The 26,471-nt window shown below is 42.9% G+C and overlaps 1 protein-coding gene across 2 annotated transcripts in view; it reads left to right on the top strand.

Annotated features, from left to right (window-relative positions):
• The first annotated feature begins 3,321 nt into the window (after positions 1–3,321).
• PTPRF (protein tyrosine phosphatase receptor type F) overlaps positions 3,322–26,471 on the top strand; it is a 724,144-nt gene continuing 700,994 nt past the window's right edge. For both annotated transcript variants that reach the window (XM_084852780.1, XM_084852779.1), the window contains exon 1: positions 3,322–3,659. The gene's annotated coding sequence lies outside the window, so the exon portion shown is untranslated. The remainder of the gene's footprint in view (positions 3,660–26,471) is intronic.

Here is a 26,471-nt window from a genome sequence, read left to right as displayed (position 1 = left end):
AGAGGATCTAAAGAGCCTCTTGTTGAGGGTGAAAGAGGAGAGTGCAAAAGCTGGTTTGAAACTCAACATTAAAAAAACTAAGATCATGGCATCTGGCCCTATCACTTCCTGGCATATAGAAGGGGAAGAATTGGAAGCAGTGACAGATTTTACTTTCTTGGGCTCCAAGATCACTGCAGACGGTGACTGTAGCCATGAAATTAAAAGACGCTTGCTCCTTGGGAGGAAAGCTATGGCAAATCTAGACAGCATAGTAAGAAGCAGAGACATCACCTTGCCAACAAAGGTCCGTCTAATCAAAGCTATGGTTTTCCCAGTAGTAATGTATGGCTGTGAGAGCTGGACTATAAGGAAGGCTGAGCACCGAAGAATTGATGCTTTCCAACTGTGGTGCTGGGGAAGACTCTTGCGAGTCCCCTGGGCTGCAAGGAGGTCAAATCAGTCAATCCTAAAGGAAATCAACCCTGAGTGCTCATTGGAAGGACAGATATTGAAGCTCCAATATTTTGGCCACCTAATGCGAAGAGAAAACTCTTTGGAAAAGACCCTGATGCTGGGAAAGACTGAAGGCAAAAGGAGAAGGGGACGGCAGAGGATGAGATGGCTAGATAGCATCACGGATGCAATGAATATGAACTTGAGCACGCTCCGGGAGAGAGCGCAGGACAGGAAGGCCTGGCGTGCTATGGTCCATGGGGTCACGAAGAGTCGGACACGACTGAACGACTGAACAACAACAACAAGAGATGCTCATGGTCTCCCATTCACCCACTCATCAGATCCACTTAGCAAGGTTGCTACATCATAGGCCTTCAGTCCATGTCCTGTGGGCTTCATTTAAGGAAAGAAGAAGAGACATAAGTTAAGATCCCTAAATAAATTCTGGTTGAAGTTGTGGGATTAACAAAATAGAGATATGTACAGGGGGGAGGGCTGAGCTTAGAAACATATACAAATAATCCAGGGTGAAAATGAGAAAAGGAAAACTACATCACAATTCTATACACATCTACTCAAGAGGAAGTACTTTAGAGTTCATTGGAGTTATTTTCAGAAAAGTGTGCTTAGGACTGTAGCCTCAGGGTGTGATCCTATACTGCAGATTGGCTGGTAGAAGTTGGGCAGACTTTAGAATACAGCAGAAGCCCCACTACACCGCATATCCCCCGATATTCCTCCACCAGTGCAGATATACCAGCACAACTTCACCAGCAGTGGGAGCAGCATGGGGCACAGACAAGAGAATGATGGGAGAGTGATGGGGAAGAACAGTCATATGCCAGACCCCGATCCCATTCCTGAATCCTGACTTAGCATTGTGACAATTCCAGAGTAGGAATGTTGAACCCGAGAGACAGAGAGAGAATGATCCTTCTCCTCTATATGTATTTGTACTTTTACTGAGTAAGCCACATTTGAGAGAACTGTGGCATCCCTCCTTTGTTTACCGTGGGGCACTGTGGTGGCCCTTCATACCATCCTGCTGTGTTGCTGCAGCTGCCTGTGATCAGTGGGATTTGGCAGTGTTGCCATGGATGCAGGGGGTGGGGCATAGCTGTCATTGTTGCTCAGTTCTGTGCTTTTTGTTGTGGTGTTTCCCCTCTGCAAGTTTTGTACTTTGCAAATAAGATACCAACTTAACTCCATGGACATTGTGGCTACATAAATGGGCCTCCAGCATATTGGGGCCGTAAGACTGTTTAGCCCGTGTGCTATGTCATTTTCAGTTGCTCCTCAGATTCTGCTGCTTCTTGCCTGTCTCCATCCTCCTTTCTTGTTTTCTCCAGCTCTTTTATTTCAAAGGCAGTTAAGATGTGGATCTCCAGCTATATGCCTGCCAATATCTTTTGGCCCCAAGGCTAGGCATGCCCCAACAAGCATAAACGTGTATAACACAGTTAAGAGAAGCGTGGGTTTTAAAGACTTGGTTGTGCAGTTTTGGATTAATGATGGCTGTTTTAATTATTTATTTGTACAGCACAAATGAGGGGGGCGAAGAAGATGCACTGAGAGCAAGCTAACACGACATGATGAGAACATTTTCAGGGGAACTCTCCCCCTCCTCTTTGCCAGAAACCCCAACAAAGAAGGTTGCTGTACCTACTTCGTTACCTGTTTCTGCTGGAGAGGGTTCTGCAGGCGGAGCCCAGAGAGTTCAGGCAACGACCAGTGAGAAAGCAGCCCCACCTCCAGCCTGTCTTTGTGAGGGCGGAGCTGCCGCTGAGCCCTAGCTCATGAAAAGGTGGTGCTGGGTGTGTCTGACTGGTTCCTCGTACAGATTTGCTAACCTTTAGCCCAGGGGCCCCGGAGCAGTTCACACCTATTTCTGACGAAAATGGCATGACTCAGTCGGGGGTGGGGGGAGTGACCCACCGTAAAGAGAGCGAAGACTGGCCGTTTGCCGAGGGTACAGGAGAGAGTTTACCTCTCCAAACAACCTTCTGGCAATTGTGTGAGGGACCTGCCCCCAGCGTGTAAATATCCTCCCTCTCCTGCAGCTCCGGGAGGACGGAGGGGCCAGGGAGGGGGTTTCACGGGCGAGAAGAGGCCGTGCGTAATAAAATCATAAAATCATAAAACAAGGGGGCTGAAAGGAGAGAGGGGGAGGGGAAGAGTGAGATGCAGCCGGGGTGGGGGCTGTAATAGGCATAATTCTGTGAAAGGGACGGGGAGGGCACACCGAAATGGGGGCGGGTGCCTGGGAGGAGGAGATCCTGGGCAAGAGAGTAGGTGATGCGGGTTTCCATGTTGGCAGTTCCGTGGAAGCCGTCGGGAGAGGGCGAAGCGGGTTTTGAGGGAGGAACCCGAGAAACGGGGGCGGAGAGGGACTGTGCAAAGTCTATCCCGAGGTGTGCGTGCTTCAACTCCACACACTGGAGCCCGAATCCTAGTGCTATTCTAAGCAGGTTTACTCGGAAATCATCCCCCCTCATTAAAATGGGTCTTGTTACCAAGTAAAGTGTGAGTAGGATTGCAGCGCGAGGGAGAAATTCTAGGGGCACGACCCAGAGAGGTGAGCGGAGGGAATTTGGTCGCCCCACGGCGTGCGTGCGTGCGGGGGGCGAGAGCCGCATACTGAGGAAGATTGGGACACACAACTCTTGGCCAAACATCAGCATTGGCTGTCGTGGGTATTGAAGAAAGCTTGCGTGCGGGGGGTGGGGAGAGACATGGAGCGGGTGTATCGGGGTGCACGAGGAGGACTGTGCGAGGAACGCAAAGCGTGACCGGGAGGGGGAGGGAAGAAAGCGGCGCAGCAGCCTGGGCGGGGGGGAGCGGCGCGCGAGAGTAGGAGGGGTTGAGAGGCGGGCGAACGGGCGCGAGCAACTCCTGGGCTCTGCAGGCAGGCGGGCGGGCGGGCTGGCTGGCTGGTGCAGGGCGCGCGCGGCGCGGGCCTGCTGAAGCGGGTTGGCTGTGCTGGCGGCTCTTCGGGCGCGCGCGCGCGCGGACTGCGTGGTCCCGCGCACAGAGCGAGGGTGTGCGTGTGTGTGAGGAAAGGGAGCGGAGGGGCTCCGGGAGCTGCCGGTGTGTGCGTCTGCACGGGAGGGAGAGCGCTTGAGAGAGCGAGAGAAGGAGACTGTGGCGGAGCCCGGCGCCAGCGGCTGCTTGGAGGGTCGGAGCAAGGCAGCATGCGGGTGGCGTCGCCCCGGGCGCGTGTGGTGAGTAGTTTCCTTGGCGTCTCGCGGTCTTGCCGGTCACTCGCCGCCTGTTGAGTGGAGAAGGCATTCTCCTCCGCCTTTGCTAAAAGACCCCCCCCCCCCAAGTTGCCCACCAAATCCTGGACTTCCTTCGTGGCGACTTATACTCTGAATGCGCCGCGGCTTTCCGCCGGATCAGCTTCAATCCGTCCCCCGGGGCGGGAGTGCCGCTCTGTTCCGTCGTCCTCCTGGAAACGTTCCTCCTCTTCAGGAGCGGGAGCTCGCCCTCCCCACAGAGAGGAGGGAGTCTTTGGGACCTGATCCACAGGCGGTAGGTTGAGTTCTGTGTGCAGGCTGGGGATGGATTGTTACCCGGCCCGCCCGTCTCTTACCTGCCGCCGCCATTCTCAATCTTCTTCCTTTTTTATTCAGGATTCCAACTGAGGGTCGTTCCCCCCCCCTCCCGGTCTGCACCGGCTCTGGGCTGTATCCCCCCCCTCCCGCGGTGGGCGCTCTCTGTGTGTGTTTTTAGTTGGCATTATTTCTCGGGGACTTGGGTTGTACCTGTTTTGGAACTGTTGCATGATGGAGCATGTGTATTTTCTCCTCCCCTCCTTTCCCTCGATTTGTACTTAAGATGTACGTGTATGGCAGTCGCCCACCCTCCACTTTAAAAAAATCAAATGGTGGCGTTAGTTGCAGAAAATAATTAAAAAATACATTATAAACATCGTGGAGACCCTTTTTCCTGATTGTGCGCTCAAGGAGTTGAAAATAAAACAAGAATTTCCCTTATATGAAGGAATAAGAAGGAAAGCATCAAGTGTCCGAATATTCTTGTAGCCTGGAAAGATGAAATACGTTTTCCATATTAATGAAAGTGGCCCGGTGACCTTAACCACTGGAAGACGTAATACACCGGAGTCATCGACAGTGCCTGTAAAGAAATGAGTCTTGGTGTATATTTTTTCCCCCAATGGCGTTTTGAAAAGGTGAAGAATAGAGATGATCAGTCTGCCTGATTTCACCTGCGGTGCCTACAACCCAAGACTTTCATGGTCAGGAATGTTGCCTTGCCTGCTTTTCCACCCTGAGACAAATGTTTAGAAACAAAATCTTTGGATTTCTCCCAGGTCTACCGTACAGTCTGGAAAAGAGAAGCAGTGACGCTACTCCAGCAATAGCCCCGAAACTAGATGCCTTTAGAATGCCTTCTTTCTCCTTTCAAAAGGGAACCAAGTGTGTTGGGCTTTCTGTCTTTTTGCTTTGTTCTCTTTGACTGCAGATTGATGGAAAGAAATGAGAGAGAAACAATGAGTTTCTTGGCATTGGTCAGACTGGTTTGTGGTTTTGCACTCCCAGACAGCTTTAGAAAGGTGCCTTCTTCCTTCAAAGTATGTGCTTAGTGCTCCAGGCTAAACGTGGAGCAATTAGAAAACTACCTGAAACACATTTTTGCTCTGACAGTTGGTTATTAGCATTTATCATTTTATTTTCTTTAAAGGAAGAGATGTATAAAAATTACGGACAGCTTTGTGTGTTCTTAGCATTTGCATATTTTGTTTCTGTGATACAGGTTTCTGTTCCTGCAATAACATCTGTGGGCAAAAACAAGGCCAGTGATTTGTTTTCTCTTCAGTTAAATAGTAGTTGGCAGTGACTGTTAAATACTGAACAATGTTGCTTTACATGTTAGTGTGTTAGGTGCTGAGGGCAGAACAACTTTGGCATTTCTCAGAGCCCTAATATAGAATGAAAACAGTGGAAAGCTTCCCCTTGGAATTATGTGAGAGAACATTCTTCCACTATAAATTCCTTTTTGCCTTTCATTCTCAGAGGTGCTCTAATATGTTTGTATGTAAGATTTAAACTTTTGCCCCCTGTTGGACTGGCAGGAGTACTTTAGATGAGAAGAAAAGGACCCTTTTAAAATGCAAATGGTGTAGGCACTTTGTCAGCCAGCTCCCACTCAACCTGTTGGTTTCTTTTTAACTGAAGCGATGACTAGCAGATTGTATGAAATCCCAAAGCTACTTTTGAATATCAGGAATAAGAGTTAATATTTTCAGTGTTGCACTTTCCAGTTTTTAAAATCTTCATATGATGGCTTTACATGGCGGTATAAAAACCCTGAACAATGGAATTGCAGTTATGAATTTGAGTTCGTTATTGTGCAAGGCAATGTAGCTGGCTGAAATATTAATAGGATGCAGGAAAATGAATGCATGCAACTCTTGGTTATTTCCTATATCTATTGTTTTTATAAAGCAGATGCAGTTCTTGAAAGTGCAGGCTAAATATTCACCTTGAATTTTAAATCCTTACAAGAATTTCCACACTAAGAAACATGTATTCATGGAGATCACTTGAATCCATGAAGGCCAATGGTCTCTGGGACAATTATGTTAAGAGTGTTGAAGATCCATACTTACTTTCGCTATCATAGATGTTATCAATTGTAGTTGTAGTGACTAGCAAAATGGCTACTTGTCAAGTAGAGAACTGAATTATAGAATGATTTGTTCTAGGCATAGCCATGTAGTCAGAGTTGAGAAATTAGCTGCCTTAATGTTTGCAGTGTTTTGAAATCCTTGAATAAGATAACTGAGCCATCTAGTTAAAAAGTTCAGAGGGTGATTGCTCACCCCATGCTCCATTTATCCGACCCTGTCTCCTCTTCCTACTCCACCACTACCCTCATTTTTTCTTGTTACTTTTCCAGAAGATAGGGAGGGAACTGGGAAAAAAATGGTATTAGTGCACTATGTTCCCGTGTGTTGTGCTAATTGTAGCCACTCCCTGCATCTGGAAGGAAGATAAATACCCCTATTCACAGCCTCTATAAGGTAGCCCTGTGTTAACCATGGCTGAATTATGGTGGCTTTGCCCAGGGCTTTCTGTGTCTCCTATATAAGTTTAAAGAGCTTGTCTAGTTTCCTAGAGGCAATTTTTGCTCACCACAAGTGAAAAAAGGAGTGTCTAATTACAGTTTGAATTAACTTCATCATGGAAAAAATGAACAAATAGGACATAATATACCAGGAATGTCTCCTGCTGAAGTCTTATTTAGAGAAGTAAGAAGCAGGACCATAGGTGTTCTTGTATGCAACTCAAGTTAATTTCTCTGAGGCTTGGGCAGGGGCAGTGTCTGGTTGGTATCCTTTGATTTTGCTTCTGTTAATCATCATGTATGTTCATATTTAAAGGAAATGTTACATGACAGTTTTAGATTGCCAACACTGTTGGCTGCTTCTCCTTGTCACTAGAGGTCCTGGGTCGACTACCTTAATTTTAAAAACTGCATTTAAAACTCAGGTATGTAGAACTCATTTTGATGCTTGACTCCAAGTGGCCAATTTTACATTGCTGTCAGTGTACTTTACTTTAATCCTTGGTTTATTACTTTGTCATAGTAGCATTGTTTTAGCTATCATTCTGAGAGTGTTTACATACAAGAGTGTGATTAGGTAATTCAACTTCGTAAATAGGAAATGTAGCCTGTCATCCCAACAGCCAACCTTATGATTCTAGAAAGTTGTAAAGCAGTATATTTGAGTGTCCAGTGGGTTGCTTTTAACTCACTAAATTTGAGTGTGACATGGTTTGGCATTCATCCATTTCTGGAAAAGGTATTCATAACGAAAAGTTAAAACAGCTTATGGTGAAAGAGCGAATGCATCCCTTTTACTACAAAAGATTTTTATAATTCAGCTGGGTTATAAATATTGCCATCTGCCCTTTCTGCTTTTTTATGTGTTGCTTGCCTGCGATAGTGTGTTGGCTCTTGGCAGAAACCATAAAGAAGCTATAGTTTTTCTTCCTCTGTCCTTCTGCTGATAATGTCAAAATATTTGGAAAACAAAGTAGGAACATTTCTGGACTGAAGCATTTGGTTCACACTGGCTGAAGGACTGTTTGGGTTTCATCTTCATTTGCTTGTGGTGGTGCTCATGAGAAGATCTGACCAATATCTCTGCCTCTTGCCTTGGCAGTTGCTGTGTTGCAACTCTCAGGAAGGAGAAAGATGTAAGCTTGTATAATGGGAGAAAAGCTTTTGTTTTTGTTATCCTCATAATGCTGGGCTGAGAGGAGAAATGCTTAATGAAGATGATTACTGCTGAGTTCTTGGCCTTCTAGAAATCCACTCGTAATATAGGTTCATGCATTTTCTTTGGCATCCATATACTTAAACCTGCAAATGGTAATGATGGAGTCTGCTAATGCTATACTGTCAAGGAAGCACAGTTCTTCGTATACTTTTCCATTATATATCTTAACTTAACTATTACTTTTGCAAGCAAATGTTTTTAAAAGATAATGAGCAGCTTTTTATAAGGAACCTATTATTCCTGACTGTACTGGTCTTCATTGGGTCTTAAATATGGTACTGTATTTTTCTCTGTCCCTGCATTAGCGTGAATAGCCTTTCACTGATGTTAACCTATTCAGGTAGTTTCCCCAATAGAAATTGATTCCTCAGACACTCCTAAAAGCTATACGAATAAGAACAGAGCTTAGTAAACTGTTCCAGCAGAGTGTGATTAACATGTTTGTAGCTGCATAGTTTGTAATTTACGCTTTTGTACAATGTGACATGCATGATTATGAAAAGCTTGAGTTGTGTATTTTATATGGTAATAGGACTGTAAACTTAAGAACCCATCAAGTATTTGTTGAATCAGCTAAATGCCACCAGACAGCAGTTTTCTGGACTTGTTAGTACATTATGAAGGGCAACCCTTTTTACATTCCAATTTTACTGTGCTTTCTAAAGTGCTTTTCCGAAGAGGCTAAGCGTTAAAACTACTTAGTTCCCATTATGCAACACAATAATAGTAATAATAATAAAGCTGTATCTAAGATATCAGGACAAAATGCTGATGTGTAATGCTAATCCAATGCAGAAATATTAAGTGTCCCTTGTACAATGCAGGGTAAGAGGATCACATTGAAGTAACAGGATAGTTTGACAGTTGAACTTGAAACTGAGTGCATCTAAATTGCACAGGGCACAATTGGTGCAGACATTTTCACAATACTTGTACAGGAATCCACAGACACATACCCTGAGGCATGAATCTAGTAGTGTGTGAGTTTCTGCTGCAATCTTGAGATTCAGTTTGCTTTTAATGTTTTTGTTTTTTTTAGTTCTTGTGGCTCTAGATAACATTGGGGGATATTTTAAAATGCATAGCGAAAAGCAAATAAAACCCCCACATTCCTTAAAATAAGGCCTCATGGTTTCTAAGCATGCCACAGTTTTAAGGGTTTAAACTATGATATTAACCTGGTTTGCACATTGAAAACAGTGTTTTTGATGATGTTGACAATGAACCTTGAGCTAGTGTGCTGGTGACTGACCACTCCTGCTGGGTTAACCCAGGAACGCTCTGCCTGAACCTGGAATTGGAGGTTATTGGGGGAAGAACAACCCAGACCTATAAATCATGGTTTACAAGTTGGGGTTGTTGTTTCCTTAACCTCCAGTTCCAGGTTTGGATGTCATGATAGATGGTTGTTCAACCCAATGGTAGCGAGTGGGAGCCAGCACTGTTGCTTGTATTGGGGCTACTAGTACCCTCTAATGTAATACAGCCCTAATATAACCCTCTAGTTCATAAGTTTTCAGTACGGCCCTCAGTGCTGATAGGATTAGTAGCTCTTGTTCTGGAAAGTAATTTCGTGAACTGAAATTATCCGTTCTATGGGAGTATTGTTGTATATATTTGTAATTTACCACAGAATCCAGACTGCTCACTCATGATGTGGATTCACAAATTCTTGGTATTGTTTTTAAATCAATTATCCAAACCTTCCAAATGTTGTACATATATCTGTGGACTAATGTGTGCTGGGCTCCTCCCATCAGCAGGAAGATGCCAAACCTAATTTTGAGCTTGCAGAGCCCAGGGTGATTAAATAGTTGAACACGCATTGAACACGTTCACGGTTTTGCTATCCTTGTGGCTCTCCAAAAAGTAATTGCAATAACGCATCACCTGGAGGAAAGTGGTTATATGAATTGGCATTTTTTGTAATAGTACATGTGGGCATCAAATGAAAGCAGTGGGAGAGCAGTCAAAAAAGGAAGGAATAAAATATTGTGGTATGGTTGAGATATGTCATGTTGACCTACTATTTATTAAGTATTTGTTTATTTCTGGTATGGATGCTTATGTTAGGTAAATAAACTTGGATTTAGTCAATGGATTCCGCCTTCCCTTAAACATTGACTGCTTTAAATGATTCACATGTTTTCATAACATTTTTTAAAATTGCCTTTAATGACTGTTGATGCTTTGTTTTCCGATTCAGTACTATGTTTTCATTTCTATCAAAACATCTATGTAATTATTACAATATATAAGCTAACAAATCATGATTATTGCTGCTCAGAATATTGTCCAGACTCTTTGTGGATACAAGTCTCAAGCTATATTAACTGACTCACTGACTCTATGTGACAGGGGAAGAAGGAAATAATTGCAGTTTTACAGAAAAGGAAGGAATGTTTGTTTCACTGAGTTTTACTTGTAAATCTCTGTGTTTATTAATATATCTTAACCAGTGGGACCTGCTCCAAAATGTTGCATTGTGGAGTGAATCCAGCCAATCAACTGTGCTCCCCTCCAGGATACCCCATCCATTTTTTTGTCATCCCCAAACAATCAACAATTTGTGGCAAATGTGCACGCCTAGTTCTTTTTGGGTTGTTTTTGAGGTTCCCCGCCTTTTTTTAAAGAAAGGTTTTTGTGTATTTCCCCATCCTGCTGATACCTCTTTCTTGTGCTTGGATGGTGCTGTTTTGGCTACATAAGCATCAAAATGCACAGCCTAAATATCAGAAATAGAGGAGATAAAGATGATTTATCAGAAGTTTCACAGACTTGGATTAAGTTTGGCTCAGTAAAACCAAGTTGAATAAGTAACCAAATTAGACAGCGTGTGGAAAATTCCTGGCAAAGATCTAGCAGGGGTAATATACATCAAAATGGTGATGGCTTCCAGCATATTAGGATGGGTGAAATAACATTTGTGCATGTAAGTTAATTCCTCATTGTTACCAGTGGAAGCTGGGGAGACATTTTACTGGGTATTTATTTGTTATCCTGCCCTTTCTTCAAGAAATTCAGGGCAGTACACATGGCTCTCCCACTTAAAATAAAAATCCTCACGACAACCCTGTGAGATAGGTTAGGTTGAGAGACAATGACTAGCCTAAGGCGAGCTGATGAATTTCATGACTGAGCAGGGGTTTGAGTCCAGGTCTTCCTGGTCACAGTACAACACTGTTCACCATGGCACACTGATTTCTTCAGGATGATAGATCCTTGTACTTGGCAGGAATTGTAGCTGGGCCTCTTTGCATGGCAAGTGTGAATTCTATAATTAAACTGTCATTTGTTTTCATTAATGTGTGTGACAGATACGTTTGTAGAAATTGTATCTGCTGTCCTTGCAAGGTTTTGTTTTACTTTGTGGTAGTTTTTCTTTTTAGTAATGATAATTTGAGAGCTAGTGGCTTGTGAATCAGGAACATAGAAACACAGGAAGCTGCCTTACACTGCATCTAGCACAGTTGTCAGCGGTTCTCCAGGGTTTCAGGCAGGAGTCTGCCTGGAGACATCGGAGATTAAAACTGGAACCTTCTGCATGCAAAGGATGTGCTCTGTCACTGAGCTGGTTCAGTGCTGGCTCCCCTCCCTCAGGGATCTACCTTCTCACCACCACTGTCACCAGCTGCTACTGCTCTTCATCCTGTTTCTCATCATTGCTCCCACTTGTTTGCTTGGCAGGCAGAGAGTCAGTGAGGAAATAAGCAGTGGCATCTACTGCTCCTCGTCCTCCTTTCCATCAACATTGCCTGGGCCAGAGTGAGAGGCAGAGTTCATCATCAAGAGAGAGATGAACAAGCAGGCTGCCATGGTGAAGAGGAGGAGCAACTGCAGGGGGCTTTTGTCAGTGTTTTGTTCCTGTTGGAATGTGGGCTCTCAGCGGGGGGCCTGACCATGCCTACCCTTGTTGCCAGTCCTGGCTGTGAATATACTCCTTGGCCTTCTGCATTGCTGTCTCTTAGCCTCCAATTCCCCATCTGAAATATTAGGATAATAATGCTAATCTACCTTACAGGGTTGTTAAAAGTATATAAATAATACAATATATGTAAAGCGCTTTGGAATACTCTAAAGCGCTACACAACGTTCTTTAGATACATTATCATTAAAATCTTAACAGTTACTATTTTTATTTGGCTTTGAAGGCCAGAAGAGTTTGGGTATGGGACAGGTAAGAAATTGAGGGGGAAAAGTATTTCAGGAGGTAATGCTTGTCAAATAAAAATGGTATTTTGCAAGGATACAGTGTAAGGTTCGGGAGATTTGTGGTGAATGGTTTCCCTGAGGTGGCTTCTGTGGTTTGGACTGTTACATGCATTATTTCTTTGGGTCTCCTTGTTTAGTACAGGCATTTTTAGAGCTCATATGAATGATCAAGTAACACCTGGGTAATTGAACACTGCAGGGGTTATTTGGTCATAACTACAATTGTTCAGCAGGAAATTAACAGTGCCTGTATTAGTTCGCTAAACCCTCACTCAAAAGTCCACAAATTTTGGTTTGGCTCACTAGCTGGGCATTATTTCTGGTTGCCGCTAGCCCTTCCCCAGGTGAAATGAAACAAGGCTCTTTCCGTAAGAGCATTCTTGTTTTATGCACAAGGGGCTCTCGGAGAGTACAGAAATAGAGAGATCTTGTTTGTTCAAGACTTTGATTTACTTATTCTTCCTTGGTAGCAGCAGTAATAATCACAGTTCTTCTGATCTTTCACTTGAGACAGGGTGGTTGGTGGTTGAGCCCAGCTGCAGCCCAGCTCTGTGATGGTGTCTTTATGCTGCAGCTGCACCACGAGGCCGTATGTCTACTGCAATAGCATCTCATTGCCTTTATCACCAGCCATTGAAACAACCCCTCCCACCCACTTTGCTACCAGCCCCACAGCAAGAATGAACAAACAGCAACAGCCATTCCTGTAGACACTAGCAGTGTCCACAAATCTGCAACGGGGTCCATGGGGAGTGGAATACCACCCTCAGGAACACGCAGAAGCAGCAATGAGAGGGTAACTAATTCAGAAAGAAAGGGGAAGGGAGGTGATAAAGGGAACATAGAAGGAGAGAGTTTTAAAGCATCTGGAGTTTAAGGGGTGTGTGTGGATGCATCCTGACAAATAGGAAGAAGAAAACAAGCCAAAAGAACAGATAGGAAGAAGAGCTCCACCTTAACTTACAGAGAAGGTGAGCAAGTTCATTAGCAGCACTCCATCCCAAGTTCTCTCTTGCCTTTTCATCATGCCTCCCCAAATAATTGGGATGGGGTGAGGGGATCTGTGAGAAGGACTCATACTATGTTAGCGTCTCTGATCTGGTTGATAGAGAGACCATAGGTGACAATGTACTGTGCCCTTTCTGATCTGTCTGGTTGAAGTGCTAAAGAAGGGAGCATCTTCACAAGCAATAAACTGTATGTAGGATTCTTGCACAACACGATCTATATGCCATTTTTAATTCCTGCAGATGAGTAGAGTATGAATTAAGGGGTCCACAGTGGGTCTGCAGAGGAAAGCATAGGGAATCTCTCCAATTAATATCCTGAACAGACCAGAGGAGAAAATAGACTTAGGTTGATATTTAGGGAATCTGATGGACTAGCAACTTTACAATGTTTTTGTTGTTGTTGAGTGAGTGACCAGATATCTTCTGTGTCTTTGCTTCTAGCCAGCATTATGTTTTAATTGGTAAATGCCTGTGACTATAATACTCATTTTGTTGGTCTGAAATGGGGAGAAACGCCACCACATTTAGGAAGGGTTTTCTGTTACAGGAAATCCAGACACACAAGTAATACTTTTGGCTTGGTTTCCATAGGGAATGCATGAATAGGAGTCTTCTCAGCTTGTTTGGGATCTGAAGTAGGGAGGCGTCTGGGATCTGAAGTAGGGAGGCGTCTCGCTTCCTGCAGAGGTCAGAACACTCAGCTAGTAGAACAGACTTTATGGACTGGCTTATTTTCTCCTCCCCCCATACTCCTGGGAAGGAGGAGGAAGCAGGAGTCACTGCTGTAGCTGATCTCCCATGAATCCGCAAGGGTCTGTGCTACCGGAATAGGTGAGGAACTGTGGCTTTGAAACAGTTGGCTGCTGTTGTTTGCTGATCTGTATGAGCCAGCATTCTCCAACCTGGAGATGTTGTCTGGGGCTGATGGCAGTTGCAGTCCAGCACTACTTGGGGAGCACCAGCTTGGGAAAGATGAATATGGGGCAGTGTCAGCATTTATATATATTTAAAATATTTACAAAAAACTGAATTCAACCTACTTGTCATTCCGTCCTTTGTCGCCACAAGCCACCTAACTTACACTGTTCCCAGCAAATATTTAAATGCTTCATCTAGTCTCCTGGTGAAGATTGCTCTGTAGTTAGGAAGAAGTAACAGAGTGCTTCTCTGTGTATCCCCTTACAGCCCTAACATGGTGGTTAGATAGTGAACTTAAGTGGGCACCCTAGGTCAGAACACTGTATAGAGTTCCCAAGTCATCTCCCATTTAGATGCTATTCAGACCTAAAGATATTTGATACAGAGATTGGAGAGTGGCCCAAAATAGAAATTTAAAAACAACAATTAAATCAAAGCTAGAACTGATGACAAGAATTCTGTGAACGCTGCAACAGCATAACCAGATACAAGCAGAATTAAAATTAGAGATCTAAAAGGGTTAAAGGTTTTAAATTACATGGTGCTAAAATTACAACAAATTGGGTGCCAGATGAAGCTCTCTGGGAAGAGAGTTCCGAAGCAAAGGCTGCAGCGTATGCTCCTCATGTGATGGTGGTGGGACCTGGAGAAAGGTCTCCAGGCAGATCTTAATGCATGAAGAGACTCATGTGGGAGGAGGTAGTCCTTGAGATACTTGGGACCTGCTGCACCATCTACAGGTATACAGGTCAGTGCTAGCACTTTGAGTTGTATCTGGAAGCAGACTGGGAGCCAGTGTAGCTGTTGCAAAACTGGCCTTGATATGTTCCATTCACCTAGTCACAGTCAATAATCTGCTGCTGTATTTCTAAGCTAACTGAAATTCATGAACACTCTACAAAAGCAGACCCAACAGCAAATGTATTACAAGTATTCAAAAGGGATGTTACAAGAGCAGAATTATGACCAGGCTATCTGTCCAAATGGGGCTGCAGCTGGTGCATCAGATGTAACTGGTAAAAGGTGCTGCATGTCACAGAAGCCACTTGGGCCTTTAAAGTCAAGGCTGGATCTAACATTCCCCTCAGACTGCAGGTATGAACCTTTGGGGAAGTGCAACCCCATCCAGAACAGTTTGAACACCACTATGAAAGGAAGATGCACTAACCACTAACAGTTCAATCCATCTTGTCTGGATTGAACTTCAGTTTATTGCTCGATTACTGATTCCTGTCATTGGCTCAAAACCCTATGGCTTCATCTGAATTGGATGAAAAGGACAAGTAGAGCTGGTTGTCACGTGCATGTTGATGACACTTCACTCAGCAGTTTCATGTAGTTCTTAAACAGCATGGGGGACAGAATGGAACACCTCTGCATAATTGCCATGGGCCAGAGCAACATCCCCCCCAGCAATACCTTCTGCAAATATCCATCAAGGCGCTGAGAAATGGAACTGTATGGGTACCTTGATTAAGTCTGGGGCCAATATGTTTTAAAAACTGCTTGTCATAGCACATAAACATGCTAAAAACATGAGTTCAAATCTCCAGGGCCAGATGAACTGCATCCTAGAGTAATAAAGGAACTGGCAGAAGAACTCTCAGAACCGCTGTCTGAGAGTCTCAGAACTGCTGTCTCAGAACCGCTCTTTGAGACATCATGGAGGACGGGTGAAGTTCCAGATGACTGGAGGAGGGCTAATGTTGTCCCTATCTTCAAAAAGGGTAAAAAGGGGGAACCTGGGAACTACAGACCAGTCAAGTCTGACATCAATCCCTGGGAAAATTCTGGAGCAGATCATAAAGCAATCCATCTGGAAGCACCTTGAAAACAATGCCGCGATTACTCGAAGCCAACATGGATTTGTCAAAAACAAGTCCTGCCAGACAAATCTGATCTCATTTTTTGATCAAGTAACCTCCCGTGTAGGCTGTGGGAATGCTGTAGACATCATATACCTCGACTTCAGCAAAGCTTTCGACAAAGTGCCCCATGATATCCTGATGAGCAAACTAGCTCAAAGTGGGCTAGATGAAACAACGATCCGGTGGATCCACAGTTGGCTACAGAATCGAACTCAAAGAGTACTTATCAGTGGGACCTTCTCAAACTGGGGAGAGGTAACGAGTGGGGTACAGCAGGGCTCAGTCCTGGGCCCAGTGCTCTTCAACATTTTTATTAATGATTTGGAGGAGGGGGTGCAGGGAATGCTGATCAGATTTGCAGATGACACAAAATTGGGAGGGATAGCTAATACTTTGGAAGACAGAAAGAAAATTCAAAGTGATCTGGATAGACTGAAGCGCTGGGCAGAAAACCACAGAATGACATTTAATAGGGATAAATGCCAAGTTCTGCACCTAGGAAAAAGAAACCAAATGCACAGTTACAAGATGGGGGATACGTGGCTCAACAACACTACAAGCGAGAAAGATCTTGGAATTGTTGTCGATCACAAGCTGAATATGAGCCAACAATGTGATGTGTCTGCAAAAAAGGCCAATGCTCTTTTGGGCTGCATTAATAGAAGCATAGCTTCCAAATCCCGGGAAGTACTAGTTCCCCTCTACTCAGCATTGGTTAGGCCTCATGTGGAGTACTCAGTCCAGTTCTGGGCACCACACTTTAAGAAGGATGCAGACAAACGAGAGGGTTCAGAGAAGAGCAACAAAGGTGATGAGGGGACTGGAAACAAAGCCCTATGAAGAGAGACTGAAAGAACTGGGCATGTTTAGCCTTGAGAAGAGAAGACTGAAGGGAGATATGATAGCACTCTTCAAGTACTTGAAAGGTTGTCACAGAGAAGAAGGCCAGGATCTCTTCTCGATCATCCCAGAGTGCAGGACACGGAATACTGGACTCAAGTTGCAGGAAGCCAGATTCCGGCTGAACATCAGGAAAAACTTCCTGACTGTTAGAGCAATACGACAATGGAACCAATTCCCTAGGGAGGTGGTGGGCTCTCCCACACTGGAGGCATTCAAGTCGAGGCTGGACAGCCATCTGTCAGGGATGCTCTGACTTGGATTCCTGCACTGAGCAGGGGGTTGGACTCGATGGCCTTGTAGGCCCCTTCCAACCCTACTACTATTCTATGATTCTAAAAGAGTAGCACTATTCTTCCAGCTTATAAAAACCACTGGGAACTATGGGTGCTTCCAGACAGCGCTCCTAGTACTACCAATCAAAAGACATTATGGAGCTGTTCTGCCTTTTCCTCCTTAACGGGTGAGAAAAAATACAAAGGAGGAGTGGGGAAACATGGGAGGATTACAAATAGAGGGCAACATTGTCTGGAACCCTCCTAAAATTCCGTTTGAGGCAGTATAACTCCATAATAAAATCTTTGTTCAGGAGCACCCAATGACCTCATGTAATAACAACCCATGGATTGTCAGGGCCATGCAGGAGTGAGCGAGCGTGTTGCCTCCCGCCCATTTGCCCTTTCTACTTTCTTTCCAGCTTATCAAATAACCCAGGAACATGTGAAACTGGAACTCAGGGTTGTTCAGGAAGAAACAGCCCAGAGTTTTAACTCATGGTTTGCTGTTGGATTAAAGCTCTGGGTTGCTTCTCCATGAAACAACCCAGAGTTCCAGGTTCACACATCATGGAGTACCAGCCAGGAAGGGTTGTTTTGTAAACCAGAAAGAAAGCAAAAGCAGTGAGCAGGTAGGAAGCAGCTTGCTTACTCCTGTGCAACCCCGACCAACCATGGGTTAAATAATCCATGGTTGACTGTTATGTGCAAACCGGGTCTATGACTCTTTGCAGAATTGAGTTGATCTACAGATAAAAAACAAGAAATACCTGACCTTTTTATTGACCAAGCACAGTGAAATACAAATAGTTCAAACAGTATGGACAGTGAAATGTAGAGCCCTAGAACTGCAGACATACAGACATGAAAATAAGTTCATGTAATTGAGTACCTCTCCTTGAGTGTAATATCTTTTGTGCCGAATAGCTGTGGTATTTAGAATTCTGTAAGTCTTGTATTTATTAGCATTTATTAACTGCTTTTCTACATTTGTCTTTGGCCTGAAAACAAAATGTTTCTTTTTATAGAACTTCCTTTTATGACTAGCTTGTTCATGTCACCTCTATGTATATGCATTTGTTTGTGCATTTCGCCTTTTTCTCCTTTTGTGCTTCATTTGTAATGTTTTTTTTTATAACTTTTGTTTGAAAAACAAATAAATGTATTGTTTCTTTCTGAACATTTCTTTTAGAGGTCTCCACTAAATAGTAGTTCTTAGCCGCAATCATATGTGCTTGTGTTTTTCTTTTCCTCTGTGGATTATTTATTTGTTGAATGCTGTTTCTTTGTTCTGATCTTGTTCTTGGGCAGCTTTCAATTATTGTAGTGATAAGTACTATGGAGAACTAAACCCATGGAAACAAGCGTTTCAGCAAGCTGAAATGCTCTTGATTTTGTTTTCCATAAATTGTTAAAATGAAAACTGTAAACTTCTGAAAAAAGCGTTATTGTTTCCCGGAAACCTGAGACTGAGATTCATATCTAATCTGGTTGTGTTTCTTTTTGGCTTTACTAGGTACTGCTGTTGCCTCCATAGGAAAAAAAACAAGTGCCTGTATTTATGACTAGAACTTCGCAGTTGAGTTTAGCAAATGCAGCTAGGTTTTTAGCCCAGACACATTTAAAATGAGCTATTATGGAAAGAGAGCTGATATTCTAATAAATTACCTTCGTACTATAGGTATGAAGCGCTCATCATCTTCATGAAACTTCGCATCTCATACTTAATCCATGTATCTCTCTCAGTCCCCAAACTATGAAGCCATAGGACAAAAGTGCTTGTCCTTTAAAGCTCAGAGAAAGGAGGCTAATAGTTGGAGATATCTATGTATATTTCAACAACTTCCCTAACATCAGCCAGAGAGCACCAAATCCTTCTACCTATTCAATATTTTTCTGGCACCAGTAAGTAAACATGCCAAAAGCATGAGAAGTACTTTGCATGTTTCTTCAGAGGAATAACTGGTTTTATTGGATAAGTGGAATGCAGTGGATATAGTCAAAGCAGTGTTTTTCAGACTTAAAAGTCCCTTCTAACTTATGCTGTGTCCCAAGTCCATTTTGGCTTGCACAGCAGCTTTGCACACAACTGCATGTATGCAGCTCGTTGCTGTGAGTGTCATCAGTATACTCATTGCATCCAGTTTTTCCCCTTTTATAGCTGATTCAGGTGAGGCACTGGAAATGCTGAACCATATCCGGGCTTGGTACTGGACTAGATGAGGGCCAATAAACTAAAGTTCAGATGAGATGGAGGTGCTGTTGGTTGGTGATTCCTCTGTTCTGGATAGTAGTTCCTGACTTGTTCTAGTTAAAGTTCTAGATAAAGTTGTAGTTCTCTTGAAGGACCATATGTGCAGTTTTGGGAGAGTGGGCTTGATTCAGCTTTACCCATAGAGGCACAAGTGATCTTTGTGGCACAGAGTACCTATACCCAGTTCTGGCTGGTGTACCAACTGACACCTCTTCTGGATAGCAATAGCTTTGCCATGGTTATCCCATTCTCTAATAATCTCCAAGCTATAATGTATTTTATGTGAGCCTGCTTCTAAAGACTGTCTAGAAACTTCAGTTAATTCAGAAGACAGACCAGGGGTAGGCAACCATTTTGGTCTGTGGAATCATTTGGCAATCTGAGAAACTGTCCTGGACATCACGACAAAATGACTGCCATCTGAGGCTGACTAGTCACAAAGGACAAGTAACTTGCCCAAACGACTTGAGTACAAGGTAGAGGTGGGGTCTCAGCCCCAACACACCCAACAACTCCTTTGAACCCACAGTTTAGAGTGCCAACAAAAATCTATTTCACAAAAGGCAAAGCTCTATTGTAGTATAAATACTGTTAACTAATTTTCAAAATAGCTTGGAAGAATGAGTACGTAGCATGAGCCAGAGTGCAATTAACTGTGATGCTAGTGTGAAAGCCCAAGGGGGCTTTTATGCTTCTTTTTTCTCAAGCAGCACCCTGCCCCCCCGCCTTGTTTTAGAGATGTGAAGGCCCAGAAAAGAAACAGAAAAATTCAGGGGAAAATACATTTTTCCCTCCAAGACTTTTTGGTTTTGTGTGTTCCTGAGATTTGACAAATGGAAAAAATGGATTATGCAATATTTTCTTTTAGAATGATGAATAAAATGCTTATAACAAGATGATCATATATTGGTACGTAGCCTTTCCTCTCTCAAAATAATTTTAAAAAACTATATAAAAGGGAGGCTTTTATGTAAGGCTATGTACATTATCAGATCATTACGATTCCTGTACATTGATGACAAGCAATACAGTACAACTCTCAAATACAAGAGCAAGATGCATTTCTGCCTCCAGGGGCACTGCCATTTCCACAAGAGAAGGAAGAAGTGCCTTTTTGCTTGTGGGCTTCCATCTAGAGATTGATAAAATCTGTATTGGTTCTAAAAATGAATGCTTTCTATGTCTGCTTGATGCTGTGGAGAAGACTAAGTTCAGAATGCATAAAACTTTTGGTTTACTATAATGTTGATGTTTTCTTCTGTTTTTCCATTTAAAATTTTTGCCTGCTTCTCGTAAACTGGCAAAAACTAAGAGATGCTATAGATTCCTTAGAGTTCAGCAGCTTGTAGCTCTATTTGTAACAAAACTTAAAAACCTTTAAAAATAAATTCAATTAATAAATTTGTAATTAAAAGAATAATTTATTTCAGACAATAAATTTAATATATCAAACATGATTTGTAATGAGCAAATACATAATTCATTTTATGTTCCTAAAGTAATAAAGTGACCTTAGATCAGTAAAGGGCATTAAAACATTCCCCCCCCCCATTTTCCACACAATTTCTGTTTTTTTCCAAAAAGAATAGGAAAAATCCATGTCTTCAAATTTTTGGAAATCAGATAGAAGGAAGCAGCAAAGATAATGGCTTTAGAATGATATACAAGTATAGAAACAGCTAAAAGAAATCTAAAGACCTGTCATAAAGAAGATGAGAGATGTTTGCAAACATTAGTGAGAGAAGGACAAGAAGCATCAATGAAACTTGAGAGAGAATGAGTGAATGCCTTTGGAAAATGAAGACATACAGTCTCATTGTTTGAGCAGACCGTTATTATAGCTTGTTGTTCCCACAATTATTCTGTGTGCTGTTACTTATTTCTGTTTGATAGGTGGGAACTGAAGCTGGGACTCACTCACTTGCCCAAAGCAGCCAATAATTAACCCTGTCTAAACAGGGATTTGAAATCAGGTCCAACACCCTCTCTCATCTGCCATCATATCTTTGGAATATGTTAATGCTATCCTGATCAAAAATATATTCTGACTAGCTTGAAATTATTTATTTATTATTAAATTTATTAATCGCCCATCTGGCTGGTCACCCAGCCACTCTGGGCGATGTACAACATACAATAAAAACAGTTTAAAACACTAAAATCCTACAATAAAAACATTTTCTAAAATACCCTAACCCACCCCAAATGCCTGCCTGAACAACAACGTTTTTAATGCACGATGGAAGCTCATTAAAGAGGGGGCATGACGGAGTTCCCTGGGGAGGGAGTTCCACAGAGTGGGGGCCACCACAGAAAAGGCCCTCTCCCACGTCCCCACCAGTCTAGCTGTCCTGGCTGATGGGACAGAGAGAAGGCCATCCGAGACTGATCTTGTTAAGCGGCCTGTCTGGTGCTGCTGGAGGTGCTCCTTAAGATAGGCTGGGCCGGAACCATATAGGGTTTTAAAGGTCAAAACCAACACCTTGAATTTGGCCTGGAAAACAACTGGTATAAATACTGTTTATTATGTTTTATATGTATTTAATATTTGGCCCGGAAAACAACTGGTATAAATACTGTTTATTATATTTAATATGTTTTAGCTTACAACTCCTATCATCCCTCACCATCAGCTATGCTGGTTAGGTTTGATGGAAGCTGTAGGCCAAAACATTGAGAGGGCCACAAGCTGCTTGCCCCTGCAATAGTCTTTACTGGACTAACATTTGTGCTAAAACCCCCAAATTCTGCCTTTGGAATATATTGTGCAAGCAGTTCATACCTGTACCAATCCTATTCTGGTTCCACATTTTCCCTTGTATTGTGATTTTTTTGCTCTTCCCCCACTCTCCCAAGGAAGATGGTTGTTAGGGGCAATAGGAGTGAGGCAGGAATAAGGAAACCATTCCTCTTCCTTATATATAATATATAACTTGTATTTTCATTCTTTTATTAGATTGTGAGCATCTCCTGTGTGTTCTGGGGCTTGGTATCCAGGAGGATACCATTGACCATGGTATCCTCCTGGATTGACTCCGTGGGATGGGTATTGGAGGCACTGTGTTACAGTGGTTCCGGTCCTACCTACGGGGCCGATTTCATTGGGTGACTATTCCTCGGCCCCTTGGCAATTGAGCTATGAGGTGTCACAGGGTACCATCTTGTCCCCAATGTTGTTTAACATCTATATGAAGCCGCTGGGAGTGGTCATTAGGGGATTTGGAGCTAAATGCCATCAGTATGCTGATGACACGCAGCTCTATCTCCCTGTGACATCTGAATCAGGAGAGGCTGTGCAAGTCCTGAATCAGTGCTTATACTCAGTAATGGGCTGTATGAGGGCCAATAAACTGAAGCTGAATCCTGGCAAGATGGAAGCCCTGTGGGTGAGTGGTTCCCGGGTCTGGGAGATAGGCTCATTGCCTGTTCTGGATGGGGTTGCACTCCTTCTGAAAGATCAGGTCTGTAGTCTGGGGGTACTCCTAGATTCATCATTGTCACTGGAGGCCCAAGTGGTCACGGCGACTCAGAGTGCCTTTTACCAGCTATGGCTGGTTCGTCAGCCACGGTCTTTCATGGCCAGGGATAGCTTGACCACGGTGGTACAGGCATTAGTAACCTCAACACTGGATTACTGCAATGCGCTCTATGTGGGGCTGCCCTTAAGGCTGGTCTGGAAGCTGGAGCTAGTGCAGAATGCAGCAGCTTGGCTTTTGTCGGGAGCTGCCCCTTTTCAGCGTGTAACTCCTTTGCTGAGGGAATTGCACTGGCTGCCTATTCGCTACCAGGCCAGGTTTAAGGTATTAGTACTAGTGTACAAAGCCCTAAACAACTTGGGACCAGGATACCTGAGAGAGTACCTCTTTCCTTACCAACCACAACAACCTGCCTGGTCACTAAGGTCATCAGAGGGCTTGTTCCTGGTGGTTCCACATGGACCCATGGCCCGGTTGGAGTCCACTGGGAAAAGAGCCTTCAGTGTGGTGGCCCCCTTCCTGTGGAATTCCCTGCCTTTAGAAGTCAGGCAGGGGCCAACATTGTGTTCCTTCTGGCGGCTCCTGAAGACGTCGTTATTCCAAGAGGCCTTCTTTGCATGACCAGCCATGGTTTGTTAATTCCACTTTGTTGGGGCTTGTCTTTTTGTAAAAATGTTTAACTCTTTCTTTAAAAATGTTTTAACTCTTTTAACTTGTTGTTTTATTATTTTACCATGTTGTTCACCGCTCTGAAATCTTCTGATGTGGAGCGGTATATAAATATTGTAAATAAAAATAAAATAAAATAAATATAATACATAACTTGTATTTTCATTCTTTTATTAGATTATGAGCTTCTCCTGTGTGTTCTGAGGCTTCTCGCTTTACCCTCGTGGTACAGGAAGAAGCCCCACTGCTGTGGCTACTGCCAAGCTAATGTAAGAACCCTATCTTAGTGGTCTTGAGATTCATCAGAATTATAAGTGAGTTCGGTTTGGAGATCTTCTTTTTAATAGTGCCAGTATGTTTTTATCCGCATTGGAGCAGGACTGAACTGGGCTTCTATGAACTTTCTCTCCTTGTTACCATGCCGCCACCAAAGATGCATGTATTGTGTTTAGATATTATTAGAATGGGAAACCATTTGTGGTTGGACAATTGTTAACATTGGCTGGAAGCTGGCTGACATAATATGTCTGTAGCAAATGAGGGGCAAGTTTTCTAAGTGGAGCTCAGTGCTTTAAAATTATTGGTTTTCTCAGTATTCTAAGTGATTTGATAGCCTGTTGGATTCTAATTGCAGAGTGTAATTAAAATAAACGTCATAATGCTAATCATTTATGTATTTTGCCTATGGCTGATGTTTTCAATTGGGCACTGTGATAGTTCATTGGAAGTGTTTTTATTACTATTTCTATTATTCTGCATGTTTTCAGTCCAGTGATATTTTTGAAAGTGGATAAAATATTGCTGCACAGTGTCATTCTGGTTTTTTCATTACTTAATTGTATATTCTAGTAATAATGTAATTATTGCTTTTAACAAAATCTGCCTGGCTTGAGTGTTTAATTCTATCAGACTCGAGCAGTTGCTGATCAGGGGAATAAATGACAGGTTATACATGGATATGAATAGTCAATTATTAGCTTCTTTAGGGGGAGGGAATGTTTCGCTTCTGTCCAATGCCTAGCGTTGCAAATCAAAGCAATATACCAGATGTTTGTCTTGACAACTGCAGTGTGTGTGTGCAGAAGGATTTGAAAGGAAAGCATTTGGTACTTTTTTAGTTTCTGTTACTTGTCTTACCTGGTTATTTCCCCACCCCCATCTGCCTGTGGACAACCTTTTAGTGATTTCTATGGGCCAACTTTTTTTTCTAGGCACCTATTGCTTCTGAAAGTACTTTTGGCTGTGGACTGCTTGGATAGGCAGCTGGATTAATAATTCAGGTTTGGTGTAAATTGTTACTAATGTACCTGGGCTGGCCTGAATTGGGTACTCTTAAATTTTTGTTTTGTTATCTAAGCATGTAGGGTACATATTGTGGAGCTGACAGAAAAGCCTGATAAAATGGCTAATGCTTTTTCTTTAGTTGTAACCTAGTGGTGAGACTCAATTTTGTGTACTAGGTAGTCACCACAGTGTTGAATCTGGAGGATGTGAGAAACCCAATTTCCCTGCCTGGCTTTGACTTTCACGTTGAAGCTTTGGACAAATCACACCTTTGCAGCCTAAACTACTTGACAGGGTAGCTGTGAGGCTAAAATGCCACTGATGTCCTTGGAAGGATGCTGGGATGCAAATATAATGAGTCTGAATCTTCCTTTTTTCTGTTCTGAAAGAATAGTTAGAATCTAACATAATAAAAGGATATGAATCTCCTCCATGAAAAAGTTGAAGTTACATCAGAATGCAAAAACAACAAAGACTCTTGTGGTACCAAAAAACTAAAAAATCTATTATGGCACAAGTGTTTTGACTTGAAGACTAACAAATCTATTATGGCATAAGTTTTTGACTTAAAAGATCAGTGGGCATGAGGCTAGATTTCTGAGTACTCCTGTTAGATCATTTTAGCAAAATCCAAGAGCATTTCTACACCAGGCTAAAATCCCGCAACTTTACTGGGGCATTCTGCTTTCATTTTATATGCAGAATCATAACGGGCTCCCTTTACATGTGCTTCCCTTTCCACACCTTTCCCCCTCTTAACTGCGTATTCTGTCGTGTTTCATTATACAGCCACTAGATGGTGTGGTGATCTAGCTCCTCTTATTACGTCACTTCCTCTTTTCATGAGGAAATTCATTGTGCTGTAATTTGATAGCTCATTATCTCTAATTTTTTAAAAATGGGATAAAGGTAATTTAGCATGGGAGACGCCCTGGAGGCTGACGGCATCATGTAGAGGACCTGCAAACTTCCATGAGTAACCAATCACAATCACAAAATAAAAGCCCCATGTGGAGAAGCCTCAAGTGATTGTTCCAACATATGCTCAGGTTGTTATTCCTCTGTGGGTATTACCCCTATGGCCAGGGTGGGGAATATGCGGCCCTCCAGATCTTGTTGGACTGCAACTACCATCAGCCCTAGCCAATATAATCACTGGTGAGGGATGATGGGAGCCCTGCCATATAGTGATAAAAACTAGGTCTGAATCAGCCTATAGTTTTTTTTCCTTTATATTTCCTTTAGATTTGGCATTCTTAGACGGCTGGGCTACATTTTATGAATATACTGGCAACTGTTGTTCATAAGCAAATGGAAATTCAAGTAAAGTTGTTCCCCAATGAACATAATTTGTTTAGTGATCCACATTTGCAAGTGTGTGAAGCAGGTTTTTGCTGCCCTGCTGCCTCCTTTGAGCCCAAAATGACGCTGGTAATTCTAAAACTGAAGGAAGGTTCATTGCCTACCTTGTTTTGAAGTTCACTAGCAGAATAATCTCCTCATACCCCAGGTTTCAAAAAGCCTTTAAATTTGCTTGATGTGCGCAAAATGTTTTGAGCAATTAAAGCAATTACTCTTTTTAAACTAATTACTGGATGTTAACAGCAAAAATGGGTATGATCAAAAACAAAGATGGCAAGGACCTAACAGAAGCAGAAGAGATCAAGAAAAGGTGGCAAGAATATACAGAAGATCTGTATAGGAAGGATAATAATATCGGAGATAGATTTGACAGTGTGGTCAGTGAGCTAGAGCCAGACATCCTGAAGAGTGAGGTTGAATGGGCCTTAAGAAGCATTGCTAATAACAAGGCAGCAGGAGATGACGGTATCCCAGCTGAACTGTTTAAAATCTTGCC

This window comes from Heloderma suspectum, chromosome 4 (genome assembly GCF_057233095.1).
Source record: "Heloderma suspectum isolate Gila_16-S chromosome 4, 16-S_ref, whole genome shotgun sequence".
Classification (NCBI taxonomy): Eukaryota; Metazoa; Chordata; class Lepidosauria; order Squamata; family Helodermatidae; genus Heloderma; species Heloderma suspectum.
The sequence above is the reverse complement of the archived record's forward strand: the minus strand, read 5'-3'. Positions and strand labels throughout refer to the sequence as shown.